The sequence below is a fragment of the Bactrocera dorsalis genome, chromosome 2, assembly GCF_023373825.1.
Source record: "Bactrocera dorsalis isolate Fly_Bdor chromosome 2, ASM2337382v1, whole genome shotgun sequence".
Lineage (NCBI taxonomy): Eukaryota > Metazoa > Arthropoda > Insecta > Diptera > Tephritidae > Bactrocera > Bactrocera dorsalis.
This window is the reverse complement of record NC_064304.1, coordinates 42,159,813-42,174,791: the sequence shown is the minus strand read 5'-3', so window position 1 is coordinate 42,174,791 and position 14,979 is coordinate 42,159,813. Positions and strand designations below refer to the sequence as shown.

The window sequence follows — 14,979 nt, the reverse complement described above, 5'->3', positions numbered from 1 at the left end:
TACATATGCAAATCGTTTTAGTTCCGCAGCGTCTTTAAACACCCTATATTTGACACGTTACATTGCACCGTAAGCCCATTGGGCGTCAAGAAGTGTCGGCCTAGCGATTGGTGGGCAGCAGGCTGCAAGCGATCGCATCGTTTTCGCATAGCATTCAGACAAACGCTGCTCGTTTGTGCACTTGCGCGCTTGCGCAAAAGGTCGCAGACAGGTTACACTTGTCGCCAGTGGCATTTTAACGGCGTTTCTCCATTTTGTACATGTTTGTTTTGGCTCGTTATCTCCTGTCCGGCGATTGCAATTGTTTGTACGAGTAGCGCTGCCACTTACTTGATATTTTAAGTACATTTTTTAGCATTAAAAAAGCCTGGCTCTAAATGGGTAGCGTCGTTGAGAAACAAAGCCAAATAAATTAAAATCGCACGACAATAAAATATTTAATATAATCGCATGCAATGAGAGAGCCGTTTTTGATAAATTTTGTTTGAGAAAATGGTGAGCAAGAAGCTTATAAGTGTAGTACAAGATACACTAAGTTTGGAACCAACTTTAGGGATTCTTAAATTATGCGAAATTCTTTCAAAGTAAAACTTTTGTTGTAAATCAACGTTTTATTATATTTTTATACCCAAAACAGGTTATTTAAACACTTATAATAAAGTTTTCTTGAATTGTCACGCCAAAAGTGATTTCTCTAACGTTATGAGTTATTGATCTACTCTAATTTTGGAGACTTTGAACCATACCATTTTTGGCATGACAAGTGGAGAAGATTCAGAGACAGAAGATTTAAGAATTATACATTTTGAGTTAATTTCCCAGCTTTAACAAGATAGAGCAATTTTTATGATATTTACCACATACTTCTTTTTTTATAAGCATTAAAGGTAACGGATGATCTAAGTAGAGGTTCATTTTTCTGTGGTATTTCTTTAAAAAAGTAGGGAATCTCGAAACGGATCACCAATTATAACATGTACAACTATACTAATCTCTGTCGGTTAATGGAATTAGAAATACCTGTAAAGTCAACAAAACTTTCGAGTTACAGGTTAGAAGTACGAACAGGTTCAAATCATCTAGTTTTTGAAATACTACTATGATCAAATGGAAAGGTGAATTTTTAACTTAAACTTCGCGTGTTTTTCGAATTGGTAGTAGTGTTAGTGACATCTATGCTAAATTTCACGTCATGTTATTAGTATTTGAGATACACGGCGTTTTGTGAAGCTCTGAAAGTGAATTCTTCGATTTTTGCTATGTCTGAATTTATTGAACAAAGAAGTGCGAAGAAGATCTCATACCGCATTGGTTATTCGTGATCATTGTGCCACATTTTCAACTAATATCGTGCCGCAACCACCGCATTCCCTGATTTACTTTCGAGTAACTTCTGGCTATGACCATTCCGAGGACATCGTTTTGAGGATACAAAAGCTGAATCGAAGAAGGCGTGATAGCCATCACGACGGAGCATTTTTCCAAGTGCTATGTTGGCTGGAAAATTCATTGGCATAAGTGTATTGATGCAGGAGGGGATTACTTTGAAGGAAATCAAATCGACAAAATTCACTTTTCATTTTGATCATAGTAGTATAATGCCAAACAGATCAGATAAATGGTCTATAATGTTTTGGAAGGATTAAAATGTGTATTAAGAAGACTTCAGGTTAACCCTTCTACAGCGCACAAGTTAATCTTTGCGATCATAAGTCGAAATCACACCAGACGAGTTTTTGAAATATATATGTACGTACATTATAGATTCATGATCGGCAATGAAAACTTTCGATATCTATAGGAAAAACCTGGTGGTAATAGATCGTAAAGAATGAGTAACTATGAAGCATTAAAGGTGATGTTTTTTGTTGATTTTTGGCGAAAATATCAATTTAAATCTATAGTTTCAGAAGTGATTTCTACACGTAAGAATATAAATGAAGTAGCCATTTGACTTTCAAGATAAATATTCAGAGAATATCTTAACATAAAGCTTACCAATTGCCACTGTCATGAAAAATAAATATTCCACATCGTTGTCGTCGACATTTCGGATTATTTGACAAAGCATATAACATATTATGCGAGAACTGCAAGAACTCTAACTCTCTCCACGACCTTAGCTAACACTTACCTGTAAAGAAAAAAGAAAAAATGGGAGAAGAAAATAGAAAAACAATTAGTAAATCAGTTAACCGGAGAGTGGTGTTTAGTAATATATTAAAAATCTATTTGGATTTTCATTGGCGAGCGTGCGGGGAGCGAGCAATCGTATGCGGCAGTCAATTGGAGATGCATTTCATTGTCATTACTACGGTTAATCGTGGCAGACGAATGCATATGAGTATATGTTATGTACATACTTATGTATGCGTTAGTGTTATTATTATATTTTATAAATATGCTGTGGACAGTGTATTTAGTGATTTTATAATACATACATACTTATCCTAGTTTTATTGTGCATCATGTTTAATTGTTTGTTCAGTTCTTGTACTTCTGTGCGGTTTATATACATACTTATTTACAATACTATATATATATACACTTATTACTGCATATTTAGGCATTTACTTTTTTATAATCATAATCCATAGCATATCTCATTGTTCTATTCATATGCAAATAGCTAATTACATTCGCAACTACTACCATTATTATTACAGTTATTTCAGTCAAAGCTAATAATTTGACTTTTTATTATATATGTATGTGTTGTATATATGTACATATGTATATATTTTTTATTCTGTATCTAAAATAACACTAGTTATTAATCTATTATTAATAGTATTGTGCTTAATATGCATTTTATTACTACCACTAAAGTGCCACTAAATATTTTTATAATACCAGATACTGTTATCATTTGTATGTAAATGTGGATATTATATAGATTATATCGTATTATATCACTACCAACATTTTTTTTTAAATATGTACATACACAAGTTTTTCAGAGTTTTTTTGAATATGCTGTGAAATATTACTAAATTAAGCTAGAACGAATTTAAAAATAAATTGTGATAAAATAGTACCCCGAAATTGTAATTTAAATTCCCCGAGTAAATGATACCAGAAATAATACAAAATGCATTTTGCTATGATGAACACGATCTCTCAACCAGTTTATTTATAGGAGTTGCTTAGGTTGGTACACCTCAGTAGTGCGTTGCAATGTCGCGACTTTTACAATGGATCAAAATATCGAACAAAGTATTTGTCTTAAATTTTGTATTTCTAACCACATTTCGTGTGCGAAATCGTTTTGAATGTAGTAAAATGCTTACGGTGATTAAATTTTATCAAAAACACACGCCTACGAAAGGTATAAACCATTCAAAGCCGGTCGAGAAGTCGATGAAAGCAATCCTCGTTCTGGACAACTTTCGTCCTCTTCAACTGATGAAAATATTCAAAAAAGAAGCATATGGTGATTGAAAATCGTCAGACAAATTTTAGATAGTGGCAAGAAAGCTCGATATCTCTCTCGAATCCGTTTGAATGATTTTGATGAACATTTTAAATATGAAACGAGTTCTTGCACTATTCGTTCCAATAAAGCTGAAATTTCAAACAAGTCTCTTTGGACATATTTGATCTTGCGAATTCCGATCACACATTCATGGAGAGCAATATAACTGCCGATGAGACATGGCTTTATGAATTTGACATGCAAACAAGTCAACTTGTTATTATTGGAATGGAGGGAAAAACGCGAGCTGAAACCACAAAAACCACGCCAAAGCCGCTCAAAAATCAAGGCAATGCTCATTGTTTTTTTTTTCGGTCAAAAGGAGTTCTATTTGGTCGTATTGAGGCGTTTGCGTGAGAACATCCGTCGAAAACGTCTTGCATTGTGTACGATTGTGACCGAATTTAAAGCCAAAAACGCAATGAATACCATCAATCAACCACTATAAACTGAAATTGCGCTCCGTAGAACTCCTTTTCAGTTAATCGAAGAGATAAAACAAAATTCGCTGAATGAGCTGAAGGTCACTCCAAAAAGTGCTTATGAAAAGTGTTTCGAGGCCTGGAAAAACCAATGGCATAAGTGTATTGCATCTAGTGGGAATTACTTTGAATGCAACAAAAAATAAAGATGAGTAAATAAATATTTTTGGATAGATTAGATTGGATCGAAAATGAATACTTGTGAGATACAATACTCACTTTTTTACTTAAAGTGAGGAAATAAGTTTTGTATTATCTTACATAGTTTGTTTCTTTACCTAAAGAAAATGTTAACTAAATTAATTTTACGAAGTTAACAGTTCTATCCAGCTCTGGTCTAACAAAAAAGTATAAACTTATATTTTTCATGTATAGAAAATATCAAAAAAGGACTAGATGATTCGTTGAGCTTATTGTTAGAGATTTATCAGGTAGAATACTGGTTAAGTCAAACGCTTGATAAGATTTACTTCTACCATATCTAAAGGTAATGCATCGTCACATTTGAGTACAAAGTTATTTTTAACTATCAAAAAATCCTTCTGGCCTCTTTATCCACCAGTAATGGTTCTCTGAAACGTTATTTTTTTCCCAAAACTAAAATATTTGGTCCGAAAATTATGTGAGGTGTCGATTGAGATCATTAAATAGGTAAGGTTCATGTCGGAAGGTGGCTATATTATTAACAAAAATAAAAAATGCAGAACAGAACTCAAATACTACCTGAAGATTACTAGTGAAAAACACTATTTATGTACTATTCTCTACCTGAACTACTCATACTTATACACTATAATTGAAATACAAACCATTAAATCTCTTAGTCAACAAGAGAAAGCAAGCAATAGCAACGTTTCTCAATTTCAATTCCATACTAAAGCTAATACAGAATCACCCTAAGCCAAAGGCAATCAGTTCAGCCAATTGCAAATAATATGGATCAAAGCGGGATAATTGTGGGTATTAAGAACCGCTACCAGAAAACGCCTCACAGGAACGCTAATTATTGGATTACACTAACAATTTCCTGCCTGCCGCAGCAACACGCTGAATAATCCATTCCATATGTGCGATATGCGAGTGTGTGTATGTGCATTCCCAATCAGTCAATCGTTGAAAATTACAGTTGTTGCAACAACCAGATGTTAACAACTACAATTCACCAACAACACAACTGCCATCAGCGACGATATGCATTCACTTGTCAATCTGCGCCGCCGACGAATCACAGCTGCAACACAGATAGTGAGTTTGCCTACAGGCGGCAACAGCAGGGTTGCATGACACATATTGCCACACAACACCTATGTTGGGCAACGACACCTTTGGGATGAGCGTAAAATTGCAATGTGCAACAGTTGGCAATTGCTCGTTTGCTAGCCGACGCGGCAGTTTGGTAGCGGCGCAGCAAACAGTTAGGCAAACTGGCAATTCGTCAGCGTAGAAGGCGAGTCGGCAATTTAACAGTCTGACAGTTAGAACGTCAAGTCGAGTGAGGCCACCAATGCACACGCGAACAATCAACTGCTTTTTGTTGTTGTTTTGTCGTTTGTTTTGCTTTCCTTTCAATCTGCAGCCAGTCGTTGCCACGCTTCAACAAGTAATGTTGCAGAGATTTGACAAATTTCTTGCACTTGACCATGGAAGGATGGAAAGAGTGCAGCAAATTGAAACCGAGCCGCATATAATTGCCTGCAAACAACTGTTGCTGTAATGCATTTGTTTGCTGTTTTTGTTGTTGTTGTTGCTTTCGCACAGTAGCAGTGCTTTTAGTGAGTGTTTCGCTGGCAGCTAGCAGACAAACAATAATTGCTCATCTTACGGTGCCAAGTGGCACTTAGCTGTCGGCTGCAAAGCTTGGATTAGTTACCGATGATCTTTCTTCGTTACAGCTATGCCACTTTGCAAGTGTATGGCTCGGTATGTATGTACTAGTATATGTATGTGCGAGAAGTTTTGTGTAAAGTTCGGATAGCATAAAGTCAATATTTGCACCTAAACTACTTTGCCACCACTTGGCACTAAGTCAAAGCCAAACAATTTGAGTGTGTTCTCGACTGCCGTGTAACTTACGGCATACTAGTTCATATATACATATGTACATACTATAAATAACATGCCAGTAAAACGGAGTGTAGAGTGGAACCAGCACATATAGAGTTAGGAACCACCAAGTGCTTAGAATTGAGTTAAGCAATGAAATATCAAATATAAATGAGAGCTAAAGTAAATAAAAAAAGTCGCTGGGATCGTTGGTCAAGATAAAGATCTTATTATTTTGCCTTTCAAAATTGAACTAAATTGCATGACAAATATGATCTATAGAACGATTTAGACTACAGCGCTACCTGCCGGATTATTAGCTTATCGCCTTCTACATTACATACTTCATAATAAAATTCATAAATAATCAATGAAAACATCATCAGATGTTGTCATCCTCCATGTTTCTTCATTATACAAGGGTAGCAGAACGGGAATGACGAGTGAATTGCAGAATTTGGTCTTTGTTCGACGAGAGAGGACTTTAGTTCTCCATTTCCTGCTTAGTCCGAAGTAGCACCGGTTGGCAAAAGTTATTCTGGGATTTCGAGGCTGACTTTGTTGTGGGTGTTTCCAAGATAGTCGAAATTACCTACGACTAAGTTATGACTGTCGCGAGGTCAACGACTGTTTGTTTGATGATAAGGGATATTTCGTCTTGTCCTCGTTCACTGCCAGACTCATTTGTTTCGCTTCTTTATCCAGTTTGGGGAGTATATCAATATCATCGGCGTACGCCACAGCTGTAGACTGTTATAGAAGATTGTACCTTTTCTATTCTCGATAGAGAGTCGCCTTGTCTGAAACCTCTTTTGGTATCGAACGGGTCGGAGAGGTCCTTCCCGATCCTGACGGAGTTTTTGTTATTACTCAAAGTCAGTTTACACTGCCGTATTAGTTTGAGACATTGCGACATAAAGGCAGCTGGTGTGTGTCGATCCTCTTTTCACGAGGTTTGGTCAATATAACTTGATCGGAAGCTCCTTGATTGAAGTGTGTAACCGATTTTATCAATGTGTAGCACCAGGGCACACACACTTCAGGGAAATTTAAAATATTCACCTCAATTTTCTAGTCATATTGCAACAAATTGTCTAATATTTTCAGAATAAAGTCAGCCGCAGGCATTTGAGTTCTTATATTAGGCGTTGTTAGGAGAATTCAAAAGTTTTGAGCCAAATTTGACTATTTGAAATGAGAACATTTTTTTACCAAAGGATTTTTTACCATCCTTTGATATCTTCATTGAAGACAGAAAAAGGAGAGCATTTGATGGTTTTTGAAAGGGTATTACATGGAAATATTTATAATGCTAGAAAAAGTGATACGCGCCGCTAATTTGAAACGTAATGGCACTGTCTTCGCGAAGAATACAATGCTACTGGACTGCGGCGGAAGATATTGACATCCTAGGCCTTAACAATAGAGTTGTCAGTTCAGTGTTTTCCAGCCTAGAAATAGTTCGAAAGAGGTTGGCTATATGGTAAATTGGAAAAAGTGAAGGACTTTGTCTATTTTGGAACCAGCTTAGATTCCACGAATAATTGAAAACTGGGTATCAAACGCAGAAGAACTCTTGCCGACAGGTGAAACTTTTGGATCGATAGGTAATTTACCGACGAACAAAATTAACGCTCTTTAGGTCTCTCATCTTTCCCGCACTGCAATATGACATACGAGTAGAAACATGGATGATGACGAACCGGGATGAGAAAGCAATTAAAGCATTCGAAGGAAGTGTATGAGCAGTATGGAGAAATGTATATATAGTAAGACAAAGATTGCGCTGGTTAGGCCATGAAGTATGTAAACGAGTTTAAGACGTTGTTCCAGCGTAAACCTCTTTCTATTCGAGACCCATATATGTATAACAGATGCAAGGGAAGGGCGTCACGCTCACAATGAAAGGGTAAAGTTCATAGACACTTGTCTGGATAGAGGCAACTGGCGAAGTTCTGTGTTCTCGCCTGAGACCGACCTACGGTTGTAGTGCCAATGAAGGAGAGTATTAGTATATGAAAGGTAGGCATGGTTGTAAACCGTTTTGGTTTTTTTTTCGAAATGTTAAAAAAAGCATGTTAAGGGAATCTACCATAATGTATTAAATGTGTAAGCAGTTGGTGAGTTATTTTATTTATATGAGATTTAAATAAAAGAGGCGAGGGCGCATTGACCGATTTTCTAACTAATTCAAATGTAAACCTGTAGTTCTATCTATACGGTTATTCTTATTGCCTCTGACAGTGTTTCTTCATTACAAGTGAACTTACTTTGCACTACTTGAAAAAACAGTTTCATTTCCGGCATATGTTATATAGCTGTAATATGCACTGTTAAAAGTTAGTTATGTGCACAATCGGAAAGGCTGTGGGGGGTTTGTGAGCTTTACAGATTTATATTTCGACTCTTCGGCGATTCATTCATTAAGGACACAGTTGACTTTTGGGTATATGTATGTTTGTATGAATGACTCATAGTTAGCATGAAAGTTAATTCAATAGAGTTTTGTTTGGTACTGTTGAGTGGCACACTTTGATCACATGGCAAAGTTTGCGTGCTGCAAATTTGTTGCCAATCAAAATTCAATAAAAGTTGGGTTAGAGTTGAGCTAGAAGTGTGACAGAAATGCAGAAACTTCTAAACAAAGTGAAGATTTAGGAGTAAAATATTTTGCTTTTTTGTTATACTTAGATATATTTAATAGTTATAATTAAAGACTAGTACTTCTGTTAGGCTTAAAGGCAACTGTGTGAAGTAGTTCTTACGATTGTTTAAGATATGTAGTACATCAAAGAAAATCTTTGTAAAGGGTATTTCCTATTACATAAGACTTTCGAAAGCTTTGAAGGTATAGAAGGCGCAAATGATTGAATCAGAGAAAGGAGCTAATTTCGTTTTATCACGGATCTGACACGATCCGTTTTATAAAATATTAAGGAAGTGTGCCATTTATACGACTGGAAAATGCGAAATTCGAAAAACGTATCCTCCTCAATTCTGCTTTGTCATTATCAGTTTGTATTCACTTAATACTGACTTTAAATTCCAAACAGCTATGTATGACCCTAACCTGAGAGATAAATATAGCTGAGTTCCGGTTTTTCATGGGTTTTTCTTCCGTATGAAGGACGCCAAAAATAACTTCAACTAGAAGTTATAATTAAAAGTCCTTCATCGTTGAGTGCAGCTGTCGATGGCAGTTAAGTTGATACAAATTTTTTTTTTTTAATTTTCTGCAAGTGTTTTATTCCACTTGTTGCAAATTAAATATGAAAAGTGTTCAAATAAAAGTATTTACATACATACGAACATGTATGTTATTACTAACAAATATTAACATGTATATTTGTGTTTGTTTTTGTTTTCTTTGGAAAGTAGTTGTTTGTTGGAACAGGTGATTATTTCCTCGAGGCCAGAGGGGTCTCATATCTTTTTAGTTGACAAATTTTTGCATTTCAGCATTGGTTTGCTTACTTCTCCGTTGTTTAAAACATATTCTTACTTTACCTTTAAACCTACTTTCAAATATTTAACACACGTGTGGGCAAACAAAGTCTCTTGGAAACAAATAATAGTCTCTGAATATTACCCGATTATACAATGACTTTGTGGTTAATATTGCAATGCATTGAAATTTTTATTGCTTTTGCCCACCTAATGATTTTTATACTCTCGCAACAAAGTTGCCAAAGAGAGTATTATAGTTTTGTTCACATAACGGTTGTTTGTAAGTCCTAAAACTAAAAGTGTCAGATATAGGGTTATATATACCAAAGTGATCAGGATGACGAGTAGAGTTGAAATCCGGATGTCTGTCTGTCCGTCCGTCCGTCTGTCCGTCCGTCCGTCCGTCCGTCCGTGCAAGCTGTAACTTGAGTAAAAATTGAGATATCATGATGAAACTTGGTACGCGTATTTTCTGGCTTCATAAGAAGGTCAAGTTCGAAGATGGGCAAAATCGGTCCACTGCCACGCCCACAAAATGGCGGAAACCGAAAACCTATAAAGTGTCATAACTAAGCCATAAATAAAGATATTAAAGTGAAATTTGGCACAAAGGATCACATTAGGGAGGGGCATATTTTGACGTAATTTTTTTGGAAAAGTGGGCGTGGCCCCGCCCCCTACTAAGTTTTTTGCATATATCTCGGAAACTACCATAGCCATGTCAACCAAACTCTACAGAGTCGTTTCTTTCAGGCATTTCCATATACAGTTTAAAAATGGAAGAAATCGGATAATAACCACGCCCACCTCCCATACAAAGGTTTTGTTGAAAATCACTAAAAGTGCGTTAACCGACTAACAAAACACGTCAGAAACACTAAATTTTACGGAAGAAATGGCAGAAGGAAGCTGCACCCAGCCTTTTTTGAAAAATTGAAAATGGGCGTGGCGTCGCCCTCTTATGGACCAAAAACCATAACTCAGGAACTACTCGACCGATTTGAATGAAATTCGGTATATAATATTTTCTTGACACCCTGATGACATATACGAAATATGGGTGAAATCGGTTCACAACCACGCCTTCTTCCAATATAACATTATTTTGAACTCCATCTGATGTTCTCTGTATAATATATACATTAGGAACCAATGATCGTAGCGGAATAAAACTTTACACAAATACGGTATTTGAGCTGAGGTATCCCTTGTGGAAAAATTGTCGTGATCGGACTACAAATTTTCAAGGCCTAACCTAGCCTAACCTAATTTTTCACCGAAAATATCGGTAAATCTCTCAGAATTTAATTCTAATTAATTTTACAGCAAAATAAAAAAAATATGTAAATGACGGATAATGAAATCTCGATTATCACTTTATCATGCGAGAGTGTAAAATGTTCGGTGACACCCGAAATTAGCCCTTCCTTACTTGTTCAATTCTTATTTTTTAACTAATACTGATAATGATACTTTTATGGCTTTCTGGTTGTGAGAGATATCTTCAAGGCAATATCAAATCTTTCAGGCTAATCTTAAATGCATAAGATCCATAATAAATACGTACAAGTAGTTTATCTATCTTCTAAGCACCTTTTTCTTGTTTTCGAGCAGCTTCCGCTTTTAAACAAGTGAGCATTGAAAGGAATAAATCCAGGCAAAAGATGGTACACACATATGTAGAGTATAATCTATAGTAGCTTAAGGTAAGCTAGATACATATAAAGCAATCATAAATTCATGAATGTTGGCCGAGACTTGAAGAATAAATGCGGTTCCAAAATATAAGGAAAATTATTATAAGTTCTCTGTTAAGGTCTAATATGTATGATACGAAGGAACACGATTTTTGTTTCGCCTTATATCCCACGGAGACTTTCTTCTTGAACAACGTCGACGTACTCACGACTTGACTTCTTCGTCGCTGTTGACAGTCATCACTTCGAAGTCGTAGATCTTTGAACCAGTATTAACAACAACAACTATGTTAGCCTCGAAATCCAACGCAGAATAACTTTTACCAACAGGTGCTACTTCAGACTCAGTAGACAATTAAGAAGTAAAGTCCTCCCTTACGAACAAAGAGCAAACTTTACAAGTCACCCATCATCCCTTCCTGCTATATGGTACGATGACATCATTTAATGGGTCGACGTTACCAGTTCTCGAGAGAAAGGTTCTTTGGAAGATTTATTGTCCTTCGCTCATTGGCAATGGTGAATACTGCATGAGATATTGATATAGTTCATATAATTAAGAGACAGCGTCTACTGGTTAGGTCATGTCGTCAGAATGGATGACAACACTAGGATATTCGACGCAGTACCCGCCGCGGGAAGCAGAGGAAGATGAAGACCTCTACGCCGTTGGAGAAACCAGCTGGGGAATGACCTAGCTATACTTGGAATCTCTAATTGGCGCGCTGTTGTAAACTCGGCTCTAACCGCGTAAGCAGTGTCTACGCCAATTAAGAAAGAAAGTCACTTGTTTGTTCGAAATTATAGTTGCAAGTGAACTCTGGCCGCACCATGTAGCCGCCATTTAAACTTAACGATCAAATACATAACCTACATTTGACAAAGAATATTCCCGAATTTTGTTTATAAGTGTTGCAACGAGTTCAAAACGCGCTGAAAACGTGTTGAAGGTGAACGCAACTCACGTTCAAAACATCAGAGATTTGGTGGTCGTGACTTTTTTGCCAAGAACTCGTGAAATATCGTTCCGCAAGCACTGCCCTTTATCCTGCGCCTACAAACTGCAGTCAATTAGCAGGTATTCTGGAGTTTCAGGCTCCATGTAATAGCTTCTTGAGCATGCAATGGTTCCAAAAAATGGTCAGTATAGAAAGCGCCAAGTAGCCTGAGTTGGGTGGTTGATTACAGATTTAAACTTTTTGACGTTGTAAACACCCATTAGCAACTTGGCATGGTCCACTGTTTCATCCTTGCAGAACAGCAGTTTTTATGGGGACCAAGCGCAATGAAAGGTTCAGGTCCAGCCAAATTGGTGGATGCTGCAGAGCTGGTGAGTTCATCAGTTCATTACCATTCCATTCAGCCTTATTGCTAAGGGTAACCTTGAACTTTTTGAAGTACTTCACACTTTTTGTAATGTCGTCCTTTGAGAGAGGACGTAATTCTCCGCCGGATAAAGAATCGCAACATAATTGCACGTGCGTCTGAGGACATCTCAAGATTGCTTCGCAATTGCTTCCAATTTCAACAGCTGGTTTATTCGTTTCGCTAAAGTGACGTCATCAGTCGCTACTTGATTATGCCAGTTGTTTGTTCTATTTACTACCGCCAAACGTTGGCGAATCGAAGAGTGCTAACGAATATAACTAGCAGTGTATTTCAAGTAAATTTAATGGAACTGAAAACAAAGATTGTCAAATGACTTAATATTGTATATTTGTTCACAAGCTTAAGTTTTTCATCAGCAGTCGTTGACCACCAAGATCTGGTTATCTAAACTTTCAAACGCTATCAAATTAACCGCCACTAACTGTTAGTTTCAATAAAATTGGGAAAAATTGGCGCGAGCGATTAGCGTTAGCTGTGTAGATCAGAAATGTCGCTGCGTCTGCGAATTGAGGTGAGTAACAGTTAATGCGGCAATTAAGCGGCACGGCTAGTTGTGTAATTCTTTTGCGTGTGACCGTATGTTTGGGCAGTGGTGAAAGACTGGAACGCTTATCGAACGGTACGGCGAACGGTGCTACACATGCGTTAGCGTTCAACGGTTTCTGAACATTGGCGGAAAAAAACGAATTAAATTTCTTGGTCATCATCAACATTGCAGTCACTTGCGCAGGAATTTCCAGTTGTGCTTGTTGCTGTTGTTGTTGACTTCGTGTTTGTAATGGATTGTTGTTACTGTATGCGATTAACAACAACCACACGCAAAGTTAGAGCAACATTGCAACATATTGCACTTTGTGTGTGTGTGTGTTGGTGTGCTGCATGTGGCAGCATTCTTAAGGATGATAGCGCATGAATCAGAGTAGTCGCATTGCTGGCATTCTTGCGTAACTAAGCTGCTGTGCTGTTACCGTTGACATCGCTGACCGTACCTTGAAGCGCCTGCCGTTAACATATGTACGTATGCACATGCAGTGGTGTGTGGAAAGTTGCAACTTGCTGCAGCGCAACATAATTGCGCGCTTGCCGTAGAAGGCTGCGCCGTGGAAAGGCAGTTATGTGCTGCCGCGTCGCTTTTAGGACAACAATTCACTTTACAGTTGTTGTCTGTGTGGCATTTTACTATCGCCGGCATATATCGCACCGCTGTGGCAACAACATGGCCAGGCATGCCACATAGTACATGCAACGGCAGTTGGTGCTGCAAAGGGATGCGCGCGGCTAGAATGGCACTTTTTGTAAATTTACGGCAACCTTTTCGACTTAGAGCCGACTCATATGAATTGTGCTAATAAAATGCTCGGCAAAAAGTCGTACAAATAAATAACGGCAAAAAAGCGCACAGCGCAAAGCACAACTTTTGATCGCAGATATGCATGCAACACTGTGTGCGCTGTGGCATCGTTATTGTTTTTGGTTTTTGTTTTCGTTCTTGTTGTTGTTGGTTTTGCTTTGTTGTTATTGCTGTTGCCCATAGTTGTGCGGAAGGTTTACTGTTTGCTGTTTGCCAAGGCAAATATACAGTTATGCAGTTGTCTAATGCCGCCACAACCGATTACTGATTGCAGCAAGTGCAGTGCGGCAATGCATTTAATCGTGCAACATTGCAACAAATGCAGCTTCCTTATATGGACGCCCATTGCAGCACACACACGCGTACATATGATTTTAGTATGCATATGGAGTTGTAGGAACATGCACTTGTTGTATATGTATATTTTTATGTTTGTATGTATGAATATGTATATATATATAAATATATATGTATATGGATGTACATACATATGTGTGTGCGCTGTGCTGCTGAATTTGTAGCTAAAACCTTCACTGCATTTCAAGGCATACCAAAGCATAACTTACTACGCGCGCACATTGTTGTTGTTGTTGCTTGGGTGCATTTTCGTCTAGGAAAGGGTAACCGTTCCGTTAGTCAAGTTATGTAGGCCTACCGTGCCCCCGAAGCACAGCAGCGGTACGAATGTGTGGAAGTACAAGTGCTGGCGCAGTTTGTTAACGCTCGTGCGAGCACAAAGAAAATAACGCGCCACAATAACAACAACAACAAACACGTTGGTGTAAGCTAGAAATTACAAGCTTTGCGCTAGTGCAACTCTTTTAGGCACTGACTGGGTAACTTATGGAGCTTGACTACTTGACGACGACGCGCGTTGCCTGCCACCGCTTACTGCCACTTAAGTACTTACCAAATATACACACATATGCACATACATACAAACTAATAGTTCCTACCAAGGTAGCTGTGCAGTAAAAAAAAGAAGAAAAGCGGTTTCTGGTAAAATTTGTTAAAAGTGGACTCATGCGCTGTTGTAGTGCGCGCACAAGTGCATCAAACTCAGTGCCACTTACGCTCATTAGGCGCTTGCACCGC

General features: G+C 37.6%; 1 protein-coding gene across 10 annotated transcripts in view; it reads right to left on the bottom strand.

Moving 5' to 3' along the window:
- LOC105224493 (sex determination protein fruitless) overlaps positions 1 to 14,979 on the bottom strand; it is a 419,068-nt gene that overhangs the window by 144,083 nt on the left and 260,006 nt on the right. The window contains exon 1 of one of the 10 annotated variants that reach the window (XM_049448211.1): positions 1,999 to 2,021. The exons of the other annotated variants lie outside the window; for them this stretch is intronic. The gene's annotated coding sequence lies outside the window, so the exon portion shown is untranslated. Of the gene's footprint in view, positions 1 to 1,998; positions 2,022 to 14,979 lie in introns of those variants that run through there. 10 annotated transcript variants of the gene reach the window in all.